This window comes from Solea senegalensis, linkage group LG12 (genome assembly GCF_019176455.1).
Source record: "Solea senegalensis isolate Sse05_10M linkage group LG12, IFAPA_SoseM_1, whole genome shotgun sequence".
NCBI classification, from domain to species: Eukaryota; Metazoa; Chordata; class Actinopteri; order Pleuronectiformes; family Soleidae; genus Solea; species Solea senegalensis.
Window position 1 is genome coordinate 3,340,922 of NC_058032.1, and position 23,307 is coordinate 3,364,228.

Consider the following 23,307-nt stretch of genomic DNA (forward strand, 5'->3'; position numbering starts at 1 on the left):
CCGTGTTCCTGTACAAACCCACACACACACACACACACACATTACTGTCCCCACTATCTGCTTTATGTTTATGAACATCAAACATCTTTGGTTCATTTGCACGTGTTGGCAACAGGTGAAAGTGAAAGTGTGTCTGCTGTGAGAATTCTCACGCGAATAGAGGGAGGCGGCGAGAGGGAGGCGACAACCACGCGGCGAGAGGGAGGGGAAAAAAACAACCTTTTTTCCCCTTGAAGTCCCTGTTGCTTGTGTGCAAGACAAACCAGGCCTCTCCAAACTGAACCCCCCGTCAATGCACACACACCAAAACATTAAAGTGAATAATTACAAAAGTTTATATACAAACAAAGTCAGGTGCAGCACTGGAGCTGGTAATGGAGCATCACTGGAGCAACATCCGGGTGGATTGAACCTTTAGTACTTGACGTATTTAAACTTCAAAAGCCCCTCCCCCTTTCCAAACACCTGTTTCTGTCAAAAAATGATACAGATTAAACGTTTGGTTTGTGAGCGTCGGGAGGATTTCAGGAGCTCCCGCATTTAAATTGGTGAAAAACAGAGAAATTACAGTTAAATTACAGTAAAATTACAGTTAATTACAGTAAAATCACACTTGTCTTCCTTTTTTAAAAACTGCAAAGCAAATCCAAGAGTTTAACATGGGAGTCGATGTGAGGTTTGGTCAGAACGCGGCGCTTTTAGGTGATCATATGAAAGTGAAAACAACACACAGGGTTAGACAATAACCATAGCAACATTTTTATGTAAAACAAATGTCCGTGTAGGTTGTAAATTGTGGGCAGGAAAATAGTTTGTTTAGAGATTTTTGTCACTATTTTCTTGGACCTCGAAAACACACTTATTATAACATTAAACAAAAAAAACTTAAACTGCGGTTGTTTAAAAACCATTATAGATATCAAAATTCTGATTTAGTGGAGAATAGTCTCAAGTCTTGTGACCCGTTTAAGGTTCCAACCACGTCTCTACGTTAAAGTATGACGACACTGTGAGGCTCCAAAGTGGCCCCTGGTGAAACAAGCACAAAATGCAAATGTCAATAAAACACAAGAAACAACATAAAAACAATCCAAAATAGTGAAGATGTCATGTGGTAAGATGTTCCAGAGGCGAGCGGCTGAGGCTCTTGACCCCTTGGTGGGAGGCCGAGATGGATGGAAGAAGTCGTCCTTAGAGAACGTGTAGGTGTGTTAATGTGGAGGAGGTCAGCGAGGAGGCACTGAGGGGCGGGGCTGTTGATGGCCTTGAAAGTGAAAAGCAGAATCTTATCATCGTATGTGACGAGACGTTTATCAGAAACAGAGAGTCTGAGGTCTAAGATCTGCAGAGCGTGTCTCTACGTGTACCTCTTTAACGTAACTTTATTTATGTCCTGTATTTCAACTTTAAACTTCATTTTAGGATTTGAAACACATTTCTTCCACCTTTCAATCTGCTTATAAGTGAATTTGATTCAGCATCACTCACTGTCTATGTGATGTTTCAGTTTATCAGATACTTAATCAAACTTTGACTTCTCATACTTTAGTCCATCTTTTTTAATTATCTGTGTTAGATCAACGTTTTATTTCTTGTATTTGTTATTATTTCCACGTGTGCTGAGCCGAGCTGCTCAGATCTGCTTCCTTTCACTGCAGATTCATTTTGACTTTGAGGTCAGACTTTTTGCCTGGCGTTTCTGACGTCTCCATGGCAACATGTTTCAAATGAGAAATGCTGATGAGCGCGTGAGTGTGTTGAGTCTAGAAAACTGTCACTGGCTGCAAAGGCTTTATAGGATGATGACGATGATGATGATGATAATCTCCAAGGACAAGTAGTTTTAGAGTTTAAGGCACAAATGACGTTTTATGATTTTTCAGGATTTATGGAACACGAAAAGTGAAAGTTTTTTCACCTGAGCAGTCGGGACAACATTCTGGCTCTTTATATTAAAGTAAAGTGAAATTGCCCGTGAAGGTTTTGACAAATTAAGGGATCAAACTCCTGTTGCCAGGGTTAGATTTACATTCAGCTACTCCTCGCTCTACATATTCAGGCCACATCACATATTATTACGCCGCTGCATTTGCTGAAATTGCATTTTTGCGACGGATAACGGAGACGGCGAGACGCTGTTCTCGTCGATGTGAGGTTAATGCGACGAAATCCGGCGTGTTCAACATGTGTAACCATACAAAAGTGCCTCTAATCCAAGTCTCCAGAGTTTAGGGAAGCATGTGTTTTCTGTACGTGTGTGCGAGCGCGACAGCGAGGGAGCGTGCATCGATTTGTTAGCTGTGTAATCCTCGATTGTGACAATGGTCAGCGAGATTAGGGGCTAGAGCCACAGCGTCGGCCCTTTTAGGTGGGTAATGGGCAAAAAAGCGTGTTAATTGCCCTTGACTGTTGAAAGTAAATTAATTATTGATCGCTCTCCCGACTCCTCTTCTGTACTTACATACCCTTACAAATCCTTTTATCTCCAGCTTGGAGTAAGAACATTTCCTCTTTTTTCCCCCCATCATTATGCAGTTTGGTGAGCAGCAAGGACGGCGACGCCACCTCGAGAACCAAACCCTTCCTGTTTTTCACATTCCCGGTGCATTATTAGACGATCTGTCAGGAAAATGCACCTTCAGACACCGAACTATCTCCCGCTCTCTCACACATCTCCTCCTGTAATCTTTAAGAGTTCCTTTCTTCTTAATGTTCATGCTGCTTCCTGCCGTCGCTCACTCTCACACACTTACACATATTTCAAATAAACAAGAGAACAAATATAAAAACCAAGGCTGAGGTCTAAAGATTGTGCCGCAAATTGACGACAGTGAGTGTAAAGGTGTGAAAGCAGCAAAGAGAAGAGCGTAATTATTCTGCTTATTGATTTTTCTACCTCTGCCGCTAAAAGGGAAAAAGGCCACCTTTTATTTGAAATGAGATCTAAACAAAGGCCAACATAATCTAAATGTATATTATGTGATATTTTTTTATGCTATGAATGTCAAAGCCTTTAAAACCTGTGTAGTACAGTATCTCTGCTTGAGATTTTAATGCAATCGGGGGAGAGTGACAGTTGCCTCATGGTGCAAAACTTCCAATTTAAGACTGTATTTGCTGTTATAATGCACTGCCAACATTTCATCACAAATCAGAAATACGATCCGCCTGTGACAGCGTATCGCCGTCCGTGTGTTGACCTACGACAACTACTACTACTTCAAAATAGATTACATTTTAGTCTCATCGCAAAAAGTCAAATACAAGGAAACTTGGGATACGGTTTCATTTAGCTAGTTTTGGCTCTTCTTCAATAGCACGTGTGGATAAAGGTGAAGAAAGTTAAGTTAAGAGACGCTCCATCCACGTTCAATACACATGCACTTTGTTCTCTATGTTGTGAATAAATAGAGAAATCCTGCACTTTTAATTTATTTTTCATTTGTTTTCTTCAGTTAGACAGATATCGTGATTGCGTCACTAAATGTAATTATATTGATTATTATTGGTATCGTGGACCATGCATCGTATCATGAGGTACCCTGTGATTCCAAACCACTAATAAGTTGTTAACTTTATTCCTGTTTGGCCTGTTTTTAGTCATTGAGACAGAAACTCAAACAAATTATTAGTAGTTATTTCGAATACGTTTTATACTGTTCAAATTCCAAATTTAACACACACAATCTGGTGTTGTATGTACACATGCAATGTTTTTTCTAAATAAAACTCTTTGTTTTTCTTCATTTTAAATTGTCAATACACCATTTGATTTCTGGGACTTTCATGGTTAAAATGGGCAAAAGATGAGAACTAAGAAAAGGTTTTTTATAAGAATCATTTCACTGTTATGTTAAAAAACGAGGAAATAATGTTTACAGTTTGTAACGAGTAATTCATTCATTCATTATGTATTCACAACGACCCCCACGTGCAAACTCTTGGTCAAACCAAACCCAGTGCTAGCTACTACTCCACCTTGTGGGCGAAGCTTGTAATGATACATGAGCTATTATGTAAAATTATTATTATAAACAGACACCACAACTCTGGCTTTTGAGTTCGCTCAGTGTCCCGACTCCCATCCACTGACAAGAGGAATGCGTTTGCCAGCCACCAGGGGGCAAACAGGATGACCTGGCTTCACATCTTACAGCGTTTGAGTGTCACTGGTTGATTGTGTTGTACTTGACATTGTCTCCCCTCACATGACTTTCACAGGTGTCAAGGATAGAAAATTCAATTCGCAGCCACTGCTCTTTGTGACTCGAGCTTTTCTTATTCTGACATCATTATCACGGAGGGACCTTGAATCCACCTGCAGCATTTCTGCTGTGATAATTGACAGAGAGCGAGAGAAAGACGGAGATTTGAGTAGATCTCAGGCTTTTCTGCGTCCTCTGTGTTGACGGGGAGGTGTTCATCTCTCTGAGGTCTGTACGATCTTTATGCTAATCTAATCTCTCGCATTGAGGCCTTTGGTCAGTTGAATTATATCCTTTCACTTTCTGAACAAGAAAGCAATTTCTTTTTGGCTGAGCTTTATGCACTGGACCATTTCAGTGACTCGCCTCAAAGAAAGTTAAAAGCACAGAAAGAGAGAGAGAGAGAGACATAATGGCCACTTTACTTTGACTTCACATCAGGTTACATTTGCTTTAATCGCTGTGGGCGTGAACACAGATTAAAAAGATGATCAAATTAAGGGATGTTTAAAAAAAAAAAAGCTGATTTAATGAGCCAAATACAATAAATCTGTTGGTTATATAGATACTAAAATAATATTGCTCAGATTGTTAAGTCAATAAACCACAGGTTGTTTGTTTGTGTAGATGTTACAATAAAGACATAAACCTCCATGTGAGGATAAATCTTTCCCTTTATGAGGACAGTTTTTGTTTTATGTATGCAAATCATTTCTATGAAAACTGTGTGACTTTTAAAGATAAGCAAAATGTCCGTCCAATGAGTTCACACAGCGGCGAACAAAGCACAACACAACTCTCTCCTCCGCGTTAAGAGAGCTCGTGTCACCTGGTCGCATTTCTACACGTGAAGTGATTAGTTTTGTGTCTTGTGAAACTTGTGTTATTAAAGCTGGACGGCACAAACAGGTCGGAGCGTGGCTGAAAATACAAAGACGCACAAACACAAAAAAGTTTCAGAAGTGAATTGAACTGCACAAAAAAAGTCCCGGTCGTTCAGTGGTTTGATGAGGATCATGTCTTCTTACACATAAACCACAGGTGGCAGACTCGAGTCATGTGACTTAACACTAGTTAATGTCCAAATTATGAGATAAAAAAAAGTCAAAATTATGAGATAAAAAGTCATAATTATGTTATAGTTACCTCATTTAACAGTTGTACACACTTCTTATCTCATAATTTTGACTTTTTATCTCATAATTTCGACTTCTTATCTCATAATTTCGATTTTTTATCTCATAATTTCGATTTTTTAATCTCATAATTTAGACTTTTTATCTCATAATTTCGACTTTTTATCTCATAATTTCGACTTCTTATCTCATAATTTAGATTTTTTATCTCATAATTTCGACTTTTTATCTCATAATTTTGATTTTTTATCTCATAATTTCAACTTTTTATCTCATAATTTGGGGGGGTCACATATATGTTTAGTGGTCACATATTCAGGCTTTCAGTGTGTGTTTTTTGTGTTGTTGAGTCAAAGTTATAATTGATTATATATCACATTTTATGCAGTGATATAAAGTAGCAATAACTGTGCAGAAGTCACAACATTAGACCTTTTTTTCTTTTGCTTTTGTTCATAAAAACGAGCCAAGTGAACTTGACTGTATTTCCACGTTTCGCTAATTTGATCAGATTTGAGACATTTTGAGTATTTTTTGCTCAGGTGCGTTTATATACTTGGTGAAAATGTTTTTTTTTGTGTGGAAAAGAGGATATAAGACACTCTATATTGCACGTTCTTATAGCCTCTGTATATACTGTATGTTGAAACATAGTAATGGAAAAAAGCAGCTGAAATGCTCTGTGTTCTAAGAGTTAACTCTCTCAGTTCAAAATGACTGCAGAATATCTGGGAAATCGTCTTCATCTTCTGTATTCATACGACACGACTTGTAACTTGCTTGATTTAAAGCAGGGACTGGAGTTTTCTTGCTTGATGAAGGTTAAAGACGTGAGACTTGCATATGAGTGGCTTACTCCCGTCTCTGGCACAAACTCTCCCTCAGTCAGGTCTGATAGTAGTGGCCTAACAAAGACCCTTCTTCAGATGCAGGAGGCGGCATACATGTACGCGTGAGGGAAGGGGAAACGTTGGCATATTATGAATAAAAAACTGATGAAACTACTGATGAAACTCCTTGACTTAATGCAATAAAGGAACATGACTGAAATAACAGGTGCAACAGCTATTATTTATATCATCAACCTGCACTTTATCCCTCTGTCGTGACCCTCTGTGAACTATAACTCTCCATATTTACTTAATAGCAGTGAATGGAAATCGATTGTCCTCCACAAAATAGACAGCTGGGAATACAGTAACTCTGCACGCGAGCCTCCTGGATAAACTGTAGCAAATGAACGAATAATGGGTTGATGTCATGCACTGGATCTTTTCCTGTGTTATATTTTCAAGACCTCAGACATGCAAAAACAAAAACAAAAAAACTATAGAAAGGAATGTATCTTAGAGTCGACTGGGGCTTTGCAGGGATTCAGCAACATCTGTCCCCTGAATCCTGTTGTTGTGTGGAAGTTTGTCATGTGTAAAGGGTTTTCCTCTGTCACTCATTGCGCCGTACTTTTCCATTACGCCGCCTATGAATGATTCAGGAGCGACTGTTTGTTGCAAATAGTCATCCATTTTTCATAGCAGCTTTATCTCGAAAACCCCTCTCCCTGTCCCGAACCACCCTGTCGGATCGCGGCTGGATTTCCATCATCGAGTGGATGAAGTGCCACGCGGGCAATTCTTTTTTTCTGACCTGTCCGGATGCATGAAATTCATAAATTGTGAATGTGCTACTGATGGACTCCCATGTTCCCTCTGATGACATTTCCATACGTGGTTGACTGTGGGAAATGTCAGTTTGGCCCACGAGCATGACACCAGCGCCTCGTATGGTAAATGTGATACTGTGTGTGTGTGTGTGTGTGTGTGTCTCCAAACGGTAAATAAAAAAACCGGGCCTTTTCATAAATACGGACTGTTTTGCATATCTTGCGCATCAGGCCCGCACGGTTAACTTTGTCCCTACCACCCAGCAAATGCTTTTCAGCGGGAAGACAAATGCCTTGTGCGTCACTAATCAACTTCCTCCATAGCTGCTCTGGATAAGTAGCTATTTACCAAAATATCAAAGTGATGGAGGGGCCTTATATAATAGATCCTCTGATGGAAATATAGCTTTAAACCCCCCCCCCAGCTAAATTGATATCCAGAGGCGGCACCCTATATGACAAATATACATCAACTGACTGTGGCTTATCATGAAATACTGTAAATACCATGCTGAATTGAGGCACTTTGTTATATAAATGAACTTTGACCTCACTGATAAATATAAACCATTCCCAATGGTAAAAAAAAAGAAAAGATACACGTTTAATCCTGAGATTATGTGGATTTCTGACCAGTGGGAATGTGTGTTGTTTTCGAAATTATTTTGTTGATTGAATGGACGTAAATGTTAGTGGGTGGTGTGTCAGACGTTCAAAATGCAGGACATTTCTGCTTGTTGTGTGTGTGTAATCTGTCAATAAAAACCTAAAAAAATCCTTAAAAAACCCGTCTGAAAATGGAATTTAAAAAAATCATCTATTGTGTCGTTGTTGGTGTTTTCTTCTTCTTCTTCTTCTTCCAATCTGTGTTGTTTCTGGCACATGTGGGACCCGGCAGTGAAGGCCAATTAAACACACTCACACACAAACCTGGCATTAAACAGGTTTTTCTGACCACAGAAAATGGGGTGTAATTGGATTCTGACCTCACCGATGCTTATACAGCGGCAGCAACACAAGTCTGCGGTGGGATTGGGTGCAGTGGGGCTATCCAAAATCTCCAGTCATGTTTTATACTTCTGTGTGTGAAGGAGTTTAATAGAAAGCTGCTGTGTAGATATGTGTGTCCCTGGCTGCAGTGATTTCCCACCAGCCTCGAAGGGACCGTTATCTCCTTGACTTTTCTTTACTTCAGGCGTTAGCGCGCCAGACTCCCCCCTCCCCTACACTGTTGCTGTGCTGGGTGAGAGTGGCAGCTTCGTTTAGGTAAAAACGTTTGTCTTTGTCGTTTCTACCTGAGGAGGTCAAAGGGAAGATATCGCATCCTCTCCCTTTCACCCCCCCAGTTCAACTGTCACTTCTCCTCTCCCCAGTCCTTTCCCCTCCACATCTCAAGATTAATAATGCAGCATAACTGATCCCTCCTTCATTTCATCTTCACCAGATACTGCTCAGCCAGCACAAGCTAATTTTAGAGGATGACACCGCTGAGTGGCTGCGATAAGCAGCTCAAAATGAACGAGGCTTTATATTCTTTCTCTCTAAAGGTTCCAGTCATTCTCAGGTGGAAATCGCTGCTCACACGGCGTGTCCCAGATCTGGCAGATTGCAGAAATTGCAGAACATAATTTGGATCATAACTCCTTAGTTTGGAAGCACTTTGCATATAGACACAACATGTTTTTTGTTTAAGGTGTACCGGTCTGGGATGTCTGAGGAAAATGCTCGTTGATATAAAATGATATAAAAACCCGACATTGACAATGAGGATTTCATGACCACCTTTGGCATATTAACCTGCTTATTATTCCGTGCTTGCTTGCGAGTTTTTATTATACAAATGCATTATTCATTTCCAAGCCTCCCAAAAATATTGACCTCAGTATTTGTCTAATCTAATCATGTTTATTTTATCTCGCCTCGCGTGTAAATCAGCTTTAATTACGCTGAAGTGGAGTTTGTCTACAGCTGAGGCGGTACAGAGATTAAATTCAAGGACAGGATTATTTTTTTATTGCTATCGCCGAAGTTTTGTAGCCTATTGCTCTGCGGCGCTGACATGTGGGCGCGCGTGAGCATGTGTGATCGTATCTGACGAGGGAGATAATTGGAATTTATAGGAGGTAACAGATAACACAGCCGTACATCCGGCCAAACTGACAACGACAGGAGCAGCAATATATAACCTATCAGGGCTGTTCATTTTCATTGAGTGGTTTAAAATTGGAAGCCAGTGGCTGTGTGATACAGTAGACTGTCCGGCAGAAACTGCTGCGGGCGCTGGATCGCTGTTTAACCGCACGCATCCAAACACAGGTGGTGCTCGATTGTAACCGGTGGATTTTAATAAACGCGGCAATGCATCGTTTCATGGAGTCTTTACGTGCTCTCGGCGGACATTCAGGCAGCTGTGTTCTGTTCCCTTACGTCTTCAGTCCGTGCCTCTGCAACCCTCTTCCACACTCGCAGCCACCGCTGATTACAGAACAGAATATGCTCAATTACCATAAGCAGCGCTTTAGAATGCACGTTGAAAGGTGGAGGCGGGGGTCTGAAGGCCTGGTGCAGTCAGCGTTTAAAACACTGCGGTGAAATCTGTTTTGTTTGAACGCAGTTTCTCTGATCTCTGCACACGAGAGATGCAATTACTGTTAAAGGAGAGAGAAGTAGAACAAATCGAAACCAACATGATCTTCTGCTTTCTTTAATGACCATTTTAAAGCTGTGGTAGGTGGAAACATTTGAGCTGTTTTAAGCAGTAATTCCATACTGACCTTTCAGCATAATCACAAGAAAGTGATCTGAGCCACATCTGGACTTGCGTACCGCCTTGTATGGTGGAAGACTTTGACCAATCACAGGGCAGTGGTGGTCTATAGGACAACAGCTCGTGGTCCACAACAACTGTCTACCCTTCAAAGAAACCTAAAACAACAAAGAAAAACAGAACATAGAGACTTAAACAGGGTTTTAGGGTAGAAATGAAACACAATGAATGTGTTTCAAATGTGAAGTCATCCTGTCGGGTTTGTGCTCATCTGAGTCTAAACACTCACTTCCCAGACTTTTACCTCGCACACCAGGGAACTATGAAACCGTGTTTCCATCACGGTTTGGAACAGTAAAGCCCTCGTTTGCGCCTGTTTGTCTGGAACACCGCTTTTCTGTCGCCCTAACAGCTGACTGTCGTGGGTCTAGCTCCACCTGTACCATAGCGTACCATTATTCTGGCACCCCAAGCGAAGGGTACTGAAAAATGGTACTATTCCTAATGGAGACGCAAAAAAATATGCCATGGTATACATGGTCTTTTTTCAACCCTCTTCAACCCTCAGGTTGAAGCTGTTCTCCATTTTTTGGTTGGTAAGCTTCCACTTCAGTAGAAGGTGGTGGCCTAAATAAAGCAAACCCCTCGCTATATAAGTACATATAAAAGGCTTATTCTAAGGAGATGAAAACCCAGAGCACTTCTATTTTAAGGCGATATATACTTACGGGTAGAATATTCAATATCTGCCAATAAAGCTTCCTAAATGTTCCACACCGGACCTTTAAGAACAAAGTCTAAAAAGGCACAGCTCTATGGATAGTCCCTTTATTACCTCTAATACATCTTTTCTCTGCTATTCCATTTGCTGGCACCAACAGCCCGGACAAATATCTGACTCATATAATGCGCACTAAACATTGCTCTTTTTTAAAATAACTGTTATACACCTGACAGTGCTCACATCATTTTCTACCTTGTTATTCTGTACTCTCTCGCTCTTACTTGTTTACGCATCCACCTGCGCTACACATATAATTTTAAGACTGCGGAGTCAAGATCTTTATTCTTTCCACCGCGAGATATATTATTGCTGCGGAGCTGGGAGTAATATTCTCCGAAAGGTTACCGCGCCGAGTTTCTTGTTGCAGTTAAATGAACGTTTGACAAATTAGTTTCCCTCGAAGACGTACAATACATTATTAGCATTTTATTATAACTAATGATGTGGGTGATCAGGATTATGTAGAGAGGATAAATCATTCCCCCCCTTCCCTTCATTTACAGAATGACAGCACTTTATTGCTCTTCGCTGAGCTTCAGACCTCGGACGGTGGCGATAACGTGAGTTGATTTTAAAGGGATATTTCCAACTTGGGCATTATAAGCGTAGCTTTTTTTGCTGCGAGGTGCTATAACTCTGCCGTGGAAGTTCTCCAACCCCAAAAAGACAATTAAAGCGCGGCTCAATCTCACAATGTGCCTAATTGCTTCATAAAAGTCACCCGCACTCTATCCGAGTTTCATGAATAAAAAGATGACGTACAGTATATACTGTAATGAAAGCAAAGGCAAATGTACCACATCACACCATCTTACATTTGTCTCGCAGGAGCCGCCGCAAACTATTCTTTTTAAAAAATGCGATTAAGATTTGCAGTATATTGAGACGCCAACCTCATATCTCAAACAACCCGGTGCTCAGATTCTCTTTGTGGCACCTGACGGCTGCACAGGGAGCACATTTGAATCCTTTCTTTTTGCTTTTTAGTGTTTATTCTGAGGCCAGAGAAACACTATATAAAAGTGGGTCTGTGGTTTTGGAGTGAAAAATGGTTTTGTATGGCCGAGTGGGCCTTGGCCAGCTTTATAAGGCTGGCTTTGAGACAGACTAATAAACATATAATACTAGTGAGAAAGACAGTGTGAACACAGGGGCTGCTCTATCATTCTTAGCCCTTGGCAGTGTAATCCCAGCCGTCTTAAGGCTTTATCCTGGGAGTTGTCTATGCAGGACTAATGTCCTCCAGACTGTGCTGACAGACACAGTGTTTGGTATCAGCTGTAAAGGCACAGTGCTGCCTATAGCAGTGGCGGCTGCTGGTCTTTCAAACAGGGGGAAGCTCTTTTTACATAAATTCGGCAAAAAAAACAACTAGTACAAGGAAACGTGATTATATGTTAGTGTATTCATTATATAGTGTTTTTTTTCACTTACTCAACCGCACTCTTGAACCCTTCAAGATGCATTATTAATCCACCCACTACTTAATTCCAAATATTCATGGTAATTCTAAAATAAAATAACATAAATAAAAGCTCCTGTTGTCTCATTTCAGATTCTTTGAAGCCGACGCCTCGCGCAGGTGTTGCAGCTCCGTGAAACGTGTTGGAATGTGCACACGGGCGCTTTGTTTCATGGCATATTTAATTAATCCTTTCATGAATTCCCATCCTGCTCGGTGTGTGTTTATCTCATGGCACATTGCTTCAAATGCAGCGCAGCCCCCCCCCCGTCCCCCCCGTCCCCCCATCGCTGTTACTCTCGCCAGATGAAAACATGACTTGTTTTCATATCGTGATTTAAAAGCTGAATGTTTCTATATATTCATCATCTTTTCTGTTGGTCTGCAGGTTCCTGGATGTACCTGCTGTAATATCAGAGCACAGGCAAGTGGGACATGAACGCAGAGCTATATAAAAAAAAAACCCACACAATTATGAATACGTGATTTTTCGCATGGCTCCTTCATGTTCTTTATACAAGGTAGCGTGTTTCTCTGACCTCATCACTTGTTTCCAGTGGATTTTACCTGAGGTTCAGCCCTTTTTTTGTTTTATACGATGTTGTGTGTGTAAATAAAAGAAGAGTACACTTCAATTTGCCACGTATTGTTTTACTTTAACATATTCTGATGAGAAGGCTGTTTTTTTTTCAGGTATAAAATATGCCCGGCGTTAGCGATGGTGTTACAAAGAAGAACGTCATTGTTTCTAGGGTTAATCTCAACAGTCACGTCTCGTCGTGTCCACCAGAGAGAGCACGACTGCCGCTCCATCGCCCACAGAAGCTGCCGCTGAATCACGTATCAGTCACTGTCCGGATTCAGTGGCAGCTTCTGTGTCTCCGATGGACACGTGGAGGCAAATATTGACACGATGTGCCGACTTTATTCCCGAAATTCCGAGTTTAATCTCGACACGTTGAGCTTAAAGGTCCCATAGAACGGTCCCATCTCACTTATATGTGAGTTTTGGAGGTCTACTTATAAACATGAACTCATTATTCATTATTTGTGTTATGACGACATTTGACGTATGAATTTCCACGGCTGAAGACGAGAATGATGTACGATGCGTTTTTCAGAAGCCAATGTGCAGGAACCTTTACTGTAAACATCTCGTCCAGTGAACACTGTGTGGAGATAAGCGTCCAACAAGGGGTTAAATCGAGGTCATCGAGGTGAAGAAGACGTTTCACCCCCTCATCCAAGAGTGTGGCTCATAATCTTGACCTGGATAAGCCCACATTGACCGTCTTTTTCAAAAGTGTCATGTGATTTCTTCCTTTACATTCACCCCATGTAGTCATGTATATATATATATATATATATATATATATATCTGTATTTCTGTAGCATGAGAGGCCAGCGATGGGCGCTGAGGTTATGCGAGTTCTCTGCTGATCGACAACCTGCTGTCCAGGCCTCTGGAGCTGGTTGAACGGGGCTAAGCCTCAGAGCACATCACGCCAGCTGCTAAAATTCAGATCCACACAGCAGCTGAAACAATGATGCCCCGCAGCTGAACTCAAACACAGCTTTATTTATTTATCTCCTGAAAAAAAAACCATTGGCTATAGACAACTTTTACAAGACAGTGACTCGTGTGTGTGTGTGTGTATAAAATCTTGGGTGTAAGAAAAAAATAAAAATAAACCGAAAGATCCAGACAGGGCTGAGCACACGCTTTTGATTGAAAGATAAATGGAAAATGTGGACTGCTCATTTTGTTTCTCTCAAGTGCTTCATTTTGTCACACAAAAAAGAACGAGCGAGCACCGGAACAGAGGTCAAAAGAACAGAAGATGGCGTCTCCGTGCAGCGAGTGGAGCGGCTCGTCGTCATCGCTCAGTATTGACCTTACGTCCCGATAAACACACAGTCGCTGCTTCCAGTCAACTTCCCCATCCGAAGTCAGCATTAAATAAACTTTACAGCGTAGGTTCATCAGCAATCCTATCACGACTCCATCAAGCAAGATTATGTCTCGCCGCTCCCGCAATCAAAAAGTGCAGACAGTGAGGTTTTTCTGGGATGGATGTGGACAACTATTGCTCGAGAGGTTAAAGAGTATTGTCATTCCATCACGCTGAGGCCGCGGGGAAATGTAATCCGCACGGGGACGTTTTAATTGAGCGCGCTCTCGATTGAAAGCCAACGAGCTCGTCAAGGCCTCGGACGCTGAGGGTGTCGCGTTTCCTCCGCCTGTCCAAAAAAACGTGTAAAGCAGCCGCGTGAAAAAAAGGACTTGATCCACAGCTGCATTACAAGATTTGGCTTAGTTCATGGCATCGTGCTCATGCCTGTGTTTCCCAGAGCTTATCTGCACTAAATCATCAGTTTTGTTGCTGCCTTCTGCCTTCTGATGTGCGTATTATTGGTTTGGGCTTCACAAAATAAGGGAATACTTCATCAGCACCACATTATCTTTAGCATCAGGGCTTTGAAACGAGTGTGTTTGGAAGAAAGATTCACACAAACGTGGAGGAAATCATCTCTTTTGTGGAGGATGACGTGGACGTTAGTGGTCGACTGCAAAGCTACTGCTGGTTACATTCGTGCTCTGTTGCTACTTTATTATTATAATAATAATACATTCAATGAAATAATGTTAAGAACTTCTTTCTTGTAATATAACTTTTTAGATATGACAACTTCATTTTCATGCTATTACAACTTTATCCTCATATTTTTACTTTTTCTCATGATTTTACAACTTTTGTCTCGTAATAATATGACTTTTTACCTTATTATTATTATTATATATATTACGATTTTATTCTCATGATATTGTGACTTTATTTTTAAATTTTTTCTCATAATTTTTACGACTTTTTACTTGATTTTGTAATATTATGACTTTATTCTCATGATATTACGACTTTATTCTTGTAATTGTATGTTTTTTTTAGCAACATTTGGACTTTTTTAATATTACGACTCGCAATTTTATGTCTTTTTATAATAATATCTTATCTAATCTTATTACTTTATTTTGTAATGTTATGAATTTGTTCGTAATATATAACTTTCCATATTTCAACTTTTTTCCTCCTAATTTTACGACTTTATTCGCTCTTACTTAATATTACTACTTTATTTTGTATTATTTATGTATATTATGACTTTTTTAATATTGTGAATCAATTCTCATGATATCACACTTTATTCTCATGTCACCACTTTGAAATAGGTTTCCTCTTCAGTTTGGCTCTAACACTCCCGTCATAATATTCTCTTTATTGTCTAGTGTCAAAGAAATAAAATAAGAAAATGTTACAGCAGAAGCTAAATCATGCACCAGTAATCAACCGTTAGTGTCCATATGCTTGGAATTTAACTCCTCGGATACAGGAGCAAACCCAGGATGCCCATCAGAAAACACAGCTTCTCAAATCTAAATAATCACCATGTTTTTGTTTTTATAATTCCAGTAATTGTGCTGCTGCAGAAACATGACACCACACACTGTGTTTTATGTGCCACTAATTCAGCCAGTTATGTTCTACTGCAGTTTATGTTCTTGCAGCTTTTAAGCCTAATTGGTTGCGTTTATTTGCCTCAACTTCCACACTGGTGAAGCATTTATTGGACAGTCCATTATAAGTCCATTTAGTTTTATTTGCCACATATGAATGTGAGGCATTGACAACATTTATTTATTTAATTTTTTTAGTTGTTTTCGGGTCTTCGGGATGCACACAACATCCTGCCTCGCAGCAGCAGCTTGGACGGAGCTAAATCATTTCACAGTTATAGGAGAGGATGCACGTCCCGGCGGACGCGTGAGAGATGTACAAAATAAACAAAAGATTGTTATTAGATTCATGAAGTACGGCTCAATACGTTTGTCCTTGTGGAGAATAGCGCGCCCCGCACATTGGCTCGCAGAGAACGAACTGATGAGCAGAGAGGCCTCTGCTGAGCTGTACGTCGACGGTCTGACAGACGCCGCGCGCTTAAATATACGCAGTATGCTCATTTGCCCACTTTCATCAGCCATTAACGGAATTCTGGTTCCAAACTGCAGGATCGTTATCAGATTGATAATTTGGGGTTTCTCAATACGTGCCAACATAAAGCAGGTCTTATCTTTTCCTAATCATTGTCAGTCTTGTGCTCTGGGGTTGTTTCTTTGCCTTATAATTATGCTATTAACACTCATGTTAAAAAGGAAAAACACTGTAAATCTGGTAGCTAATAACAGATAAATGAATATATATGTTTGACGATGTTTATGCAGCGCATTTATTCTGTCCTGTGAAGGGTTTGTTTACAGCCGACTGCAGAGGCTAATCTACAAAATGTACATTATAATTAGTTTTATTTACACACACAGAGACACCAGTTAGTGATCATTGCATTTGACCTCTGCATTTAATCCATCTTGTTTTCTCACAGCAGTATACTGAGCACACACAGACCGGGGAGGAGCAGGAGCAGTGGGAAGCTCTTACCTTTGCCTGGGAAGCTTTGGGGACCCAGGATTTGAACCCTCTGGTTACAAGCCCAATTCCCTTCCACTTGTCCACGGGCTGACCCATGCATGCACTTGTAGATGTATGTATTCCAACTAGAATATAAAAAAAACATTGCCTAAAGAGACAATTTTTATATAGTATGATATAATAGTATCATTCAGACAGCTGGGTAAGCAAATGGAGCGCACCCTCGCTTGAAACCGTGACACTAAAGTGAAGGGAGAAAGATATTCACAGAGTTGAACTTCCGCAATCAATAACGTTCAAACTAAACATTGTTGAAACACTTGCAATGCACATGTGGAAATGGTAAACTTAGGCATACTATTGTTGAAGTTACACTTAGTTTTCATCTTATTTCCAGTTGTTTGTCATATGTTTTGTAAAATTATGCTTCATTTAATGTCAAACAAAGGGAAACATTTGGAGATCTTGTTGTTTATAGGTTATTATAATATTATTTTAGTGGTCCGGCCTACTTGAGATCAAATTGCACTGTCTGCGGCCCCTGAAATAAAATGAGTTTGACACCCCTGCTATGGGTTAGTAACAACATTTAAAAAAAAAAAAAAAAAAAAAATATATATATATATATATATATATATATATATATATATATATATATATATATATATATACATATACACATATAAGTCACTCCAAAACATGTTCATTTACTTTGCATTTGCATTTTTAGCTATTAAAATAATTGGTACAGAAAAGACAACAGCTTTGTAAAATATAAGGAGCACAAGAATGACTTGGCATCAGCTTGGAGTCAGACATTTTGGAATATTAATAATGACAAAATACTTAAAAGGCACTCATAAAATAAGACGCATTAAAATCAAATACAAATAGACAAAAAAAAACAAGCATTGAAACCTCAACACAAAGAGGTGCGTCCAGTTTCTCTGAGGTTTTAACAAATCATAAGCAGTTAAATGAGGTTCACCTCTGAATATCAGCACAATATGGACAGAACACACCTCGCCTTAACGAGCATTTATACTTACAATCGTCCTGCACGTTCTAATTAAAGCCGATGACCTGTGGCTGACCCTGGATTAGACGCTGTTTCTTTGAAACTGGTAAATCTCCGCTTACAGAGATGGAGGTTCTGCATCAAAGACCTCACAGTGTGCATGGCTGTGCCTTTGTGTATCTTGGTTCTTTTTTTTTTTTTTTTTCACTAATTAGCCTCACAATTATTTTTCCCACTTGGAAAAAAGTCAACAATCCGTCTGTGAGACGGGAGGCTAAATTGTTTCTGCTCCGAAGCGCACACTGTGTCAGTAATTTGTCATGTCATTATTATCTCTGATAGTGAGAGTGAGTGATTTGTTGTGTTTGCCGTCATTGTCGCTCCTCCCAGGACAAAGATTGTTGAAGAGTTCTTCACTCCTTCTCTGATTTTGACCATGTGGGATGAATTTTTCAATTTTTTTTTTTAAAGGCGAAATAAAATCTGAAGGGCTCATTACCGCCTATGACGACTTGTTAAGATGGATATTGTTTGCAATGAGGTGCTGCCAGGTCCATCACCTGTACGGTAATAGGGGAACAGAGCTGTGATGGGCAGCGACATGGGCGGCTGTAGTGATGTTCACGCTGAGATAAGGGTCAGACTCCTGCCTCATAATCCATAAAGGGACCCGCTATTACCTCACAGTAGAACCACACTGTGTCCATCCGTGCTGGACTTTTACACTTTTATGTGCATAGCATGCACTTATCTGAGGCGTAAATTAAGATTGACATTAACCTCAACCATGCCAAGTGAGATTAAGGCCGGACGGAAACGTCTCCTCTCTTGATTCCATCTCTAAAAAACAGGACTTTTTTGTCTTTTCAGACTGACTTTACTGATTTTTCATTGACAGTAGTTAAAGGTAAAACTGTCAAACAATCTCCAAACACAAGACAACGAATGACGGCACAAGCCTGATAATGACCCATTTATTTCAATCAGGTGTGTTGGAGCAGGGAAACACCTAAACATGCAGGACAGTGGCTCCCCAGGACCAGGAGTGAGAAACCCGAAAAAGTCTGCGTATTCACCTAAACCCTTTTCCGTGTGGCTAAGATGGGGAAACAAAGTGGCTTGGATTTGTGTTGTTTTTGGGGAACGGCTCGAGATAGATAACATTTTAGGTGTTTGCTCTCTGGAGGAAACTTCAAAAGTTTGAAGCCACATAAATAGTGCAAATGTTCCGAGGCCCACGTCTCTGGATCACATTAAGGTTAAGCAATTAAAAATGTATCTTTTATCAATAAATAATCATCATAAATAACCATGATCTAATGAACAAATGTTGCTCACGTCTCAGTGAGGAAGCTGATATTTTTCGGACTTAAAAATATCTCATGTGCACGACATCCTGCTTTTTTTTTTTATTGTGTATTTCTTAAAATATTGCTCATCTTTTTCTCTTTTTTTTTTATTGAACTGAGAACCGAGAAGAAGAGACACATAAATAGAACGAGACGGATGGATTTGTTGAGAGGTAATGTTTTTTTGCTCCTTGCTGAGTGGGGTAAGGTCCTTGACATGAGGACTGCCGGTATAAAAAAAGAGAAAAGGGCCAAAAATATAGTATAATATAATCTCGTTTAGACTCTTCTGCACTATAACTATTACAATCCACCCATAAAAACAAAAACTAGAGAGTAGATAGCTTGTTTGCGTGGACATAATAAAGTGACACAACATAATCCAACTGTTCCTGGTCTCTCTCTCTCTCTCTGTTCTCCCCTTTCCCCTCCCCCTGTTTTCACAGCAGATGGACTCTGAGTCCGGTTCTGTTGGAGGCGTCCTCTCTCTGTTAGAAGACGGTTTTCTCTCATCCACACCACATAAAATAAAAGAGACACTAATATGATGTGATTTGACACGATACAAATAAAAGTCATTTGAATTTCCTCGTGGCGTTTGGGAATTTCTTTTCCTCTTTGCAAATGCCGCTAACATGTTCCCAGACTGACAGGAATATTAAAATTCATTCTAATTTCCCTCTATCAATCACTCTCTGAGAGCAGGCGGCATGTCCCTCAGCTGATGGACATCGTGTCTCACATTGGTGCCAAACATTTTAGCGATATATGCTTTAAGGACTTTTCTAATAAAGTATGACCACCCTTAAATGTCCTCTTTGCCTGCAGCTACTCTGTGACATTAGTGAATTATAATGTTGTTTTCGCCCCATTATCACAAGTTCTGCTCTACCATTAAAATCCAAAGCAAGGCCTGGACATGGACGGCGGCAATGGACACAGCTATTAGAGAGAAAATTGGACCAGAGTGAAGAGCCTAATGCCTCCACCAGCAGCTGTCTGGTCATCTCACGGATCCAGTCCTAAATGAACTCCACAGCTCTGCTGTTCGCTCTCCGCCCACTTCCTCCACCCACCTTTATCTTCCTTAACCCCTCCCTCTCCGTGCTTCCCATCTCCTCTGGACGCAGAGAGTCCATTCCCTCCAACAAATCAAATCATATTATATTGTCATTTACCATCTCCACTCTGTCGCTCCTTCCCTCCCTCCCATTTTCCCCCCCTTTCATTCATCCCTCTGCCGAGACCTCTCTCTCCCCTTTCCTCCTCTGTCTCCTTGCCCTCCTCAGAAAAAGGGCATCTGATGTGATGAAAGATCTAAGTGGTGAGGAGTTTTCCCCCCCATTCCTCTGGCGTTATCCCATCAGATCATCTGGAGATGTTGGCTGCACGAGACACACGCTTTCTGGTTGATTCCAAGTTCAATTTGAGCATTTCTCACCTCTGCAGTACCCTGTGTGACCAGAGCCATGCTTGAGAGGAAAGCCCATTAAATAACTGGAGCATTTTTTTTTTTCCGAACCACAGCCTTTCCCACCCAAGTGAAATTTCATTGTCATCAAAGAGTAAAAGCTTCGCCGGCCTGCTTGTCCAAGGTGACTTCCAGAGTCACCCGAGTCTATAGTGCCTGCAATGTAATACATATTAAGTGTTGCATTCAGGTGGGGACGCCTGTCCCCACACTAGAGGACGGGTCAGTGTGATGTTCTGGTTTTTAGTTTGAGTAGTTTTTCAAAGAGAATTTTGTGCCTTCAGTGTTTCCGTAGCGGGTTCTGACAACAGGAAGTCAGAGAGAGACAGACAGGTTTTAATAAATTATATTTATGTTCAGATGTTGTAAAACTGCATTTAGAGAACGTTTCATTCATTTACGGAGAGAGATAACAATACAAAATACAAGCTAACCGTTTATCTGCCATATAAATTAGCATTAAGCTAGCGGACCCGTTTCTATAAGTTTAAACACGCTGTTTTTTAAGTTTGTATGTGAATGTATAGAGTTAAAAATGATATGATGAGACAAATGACATATATTTGTCTGTTTGTTTAGTTTTACTGGGATTCTGGAGTTAAGATATTGAAAGGAAACTTCAGCTACTTTCTTGGAATCTGTACGCTATCTGCCGAGCTAACATAGCAGGCTAGGACACGCCACACACTAATGCAAAGAATAGTCAGATTTTTCTTCCCAACGACAATCGTGGGTGCCTTCAAAATTTAGACAGGTTTGAACAGATTATCTGGCCAAATTATCTTGTAGTGTGAGGGATTAAAGGGTAAGATTTTAACATAATATTGGATATTTACGACTGACCAGTGATTGGAGCGTGTTGATTTTGCTCTTCTCAGTCGTGACTGCATCCACAGATTTGTTTTGCGTTTCTCAGCACAAAAAATCCGACACTCCGCCTCCGTGTCTGTTTACATTCACGAGTCACGTTAAATCACGCAAGTTTCTGTTCAGATTCAAAATCCCTGGAATCTCCTCCCCTGAGATCGTTAGATTAAACGCCACAAGTGTGTGGTCCTGCGTCTTGACTGGATCGCCTAGTCTGTGCTTTCTCGGGATTAAAACGTTGAAAATCCTCTCGTGTGACAAAATCCAATTTATACGCTAAAGCGGTGTTTGTTTTTCAACAACACAAAATGTTCTTAGTCAGTAGAGTTCAATGAAAAAGTCGAGATAAATTGTTTGGAAAGTGAATTTGTGCTAAAGTGTGACTTTCAATCCTAAAGCTATTGAGAGTATGGTTGCAGTAGTGGTGATACGCCAGTATGTGGCGCTATAGTACAGTAGCTGGATCTGTTGCACAACTAAAATCACTGTATTGACCACAGACGACATATAACAATGGAAAAAAGTAGTATCGCTAACCAGGAGCTAAGAATATATTGAATTTCCACCAGGGGGCGACTCTGGTAGTAAAAAAATGGAACAATTAAATGAAAATTCCATTTTCCTGAGGAGTCAAAAGTCCTCAGGAAGAGGGGGTTTGCAGGTCCATTTTGTTCTTATGTTCCCATTGAGAGTAAAACACATGTGAGCAGACACCAGTGTGATTGACAGCTGGTATCGTCCAATAGGAGCAACAATCCACCTCTACCTCCCCCCATTGGGCTGTGAGTGAGTGGAATATCAAGAAGGCCCTCTTTGAATGCCTCTGAGGACTCAGCTATGCACACATATCAGGGAGACCAAAACAGAGGAAAACAAGTGAATAAAACAGGCCCCGGTGGGAATCACCACCACGGCCTGATTGTGTTAGATGCAGTGTCCATCACAAACTCATGTCCTCACCTCAGTGTGAAAGATTGTGCAGTGAGGATGAAATTCCAGAGATTTGAACAAGTCACACAGGGGTTTATTATGTGAGGAGAAGATGATTCCTGCAGGTGAAGAAAGGATTAGTTCAGAACCCACAACAACAACAACAACAACACTGCAGGTGTGAAAAACGACCTTAATATTTGATCAAATGTTTGACATACTGTAATTAAATTGACCAAATTATTCCTATTAGTGTGTGGAAGTTCTTTATCGAATCTGCGTGTACTTTGACCTTCCCTTGAAAAAAAGATATATCTTTTTCTTTTGTACTTCCTGAACTAAGTACACAGTCCAAAGAAAACCGCCTAACAAGTCTGTAATTAAAGTAGCCTAATTAATTCAGTCATGGCTTTTATGAGGATTAAAACGAAGTAAAGCAGACAAATGAGATAGGAATAAAAACAATAAAGTCTTATTAAAAAAGGTTTAAGAGGCATTTTAGAGATTATGTGAGTTTCAGGAGCTGTTGCAACTCAGAAGGAGCCAGGTAGCTCTAACCCCTGCAGCTTCTGGCCTTCAGTCTTCACCTCACAATTGCCAATTAGTCCCTGTTTTTCATATTTCCTCACCACCCCTGGGAGAAATTAGTAATTTGCTCGCATGGTCAGCAACAAGACGCCCCTTTGCTGCAGAGAGTGACCGGCTACTGTTGAAAGAGCAGATTGTTGCAGTCGTGGACCTTGAATATGTTCAAGGATGGTGTTTTTGAGTCACCGCATGAACCTATACAGTACATGCAATAATCTAACTCCCTTTGATGCCACAGCTCCATTATAGTCCATCTACTGTACAGTGTGTGTGTGGCGTCATGAAGGAAGCATTGAAATGCAAATAAGAAGGCAGTGGATTTGAATACAATGCAACCTTGTTTCCATTGTTGCTGAAGATCGTTACTCATTTCCTTTACACTTAATCCATTTGAAGTATCAGAAGCATGTTTTAAAGGACGTTCATTTTCAAACACTCTGGCTTTGACACATTAACAATCACACAGAGCATGAACAGTTGGAACAACGTCCTTGTCCAAGTGGCATTTGTAGGAAACGGATTTATTCAATGACGCGTGTCCACCTCCGCGGCACTGAGCGGCGATACGCCCCTTCAACTTGTTTGT

At 40.5% G+C, this 23,307-nt stretch overlaps 1 long non-coding RNA gene across 1 annotated transcript; it reads right to left on the minus strand.

Annotated features, from left to right (window-relative positions):
* Positions 1 to 9,781: 9,781 nt before the first annotated feature.
* Positions 9,782 to 22,217, minus strand: LOC122778236. The gene is made up of 3 exons (XR_006361420.1): positions 22,164 to 22,217; positions 16,508 to 16,623; positions 9,782 to 9,926 (listed from the first exon to the last, which is right to left on the minus strand). It is a non-coding gene; the product is annotated as an uncharacterized LOC122778236 (long non-coding RNA).
* Between the last annotated feature and the right edge of the window lie 1,090 nt (positions 22,218 to 23,307).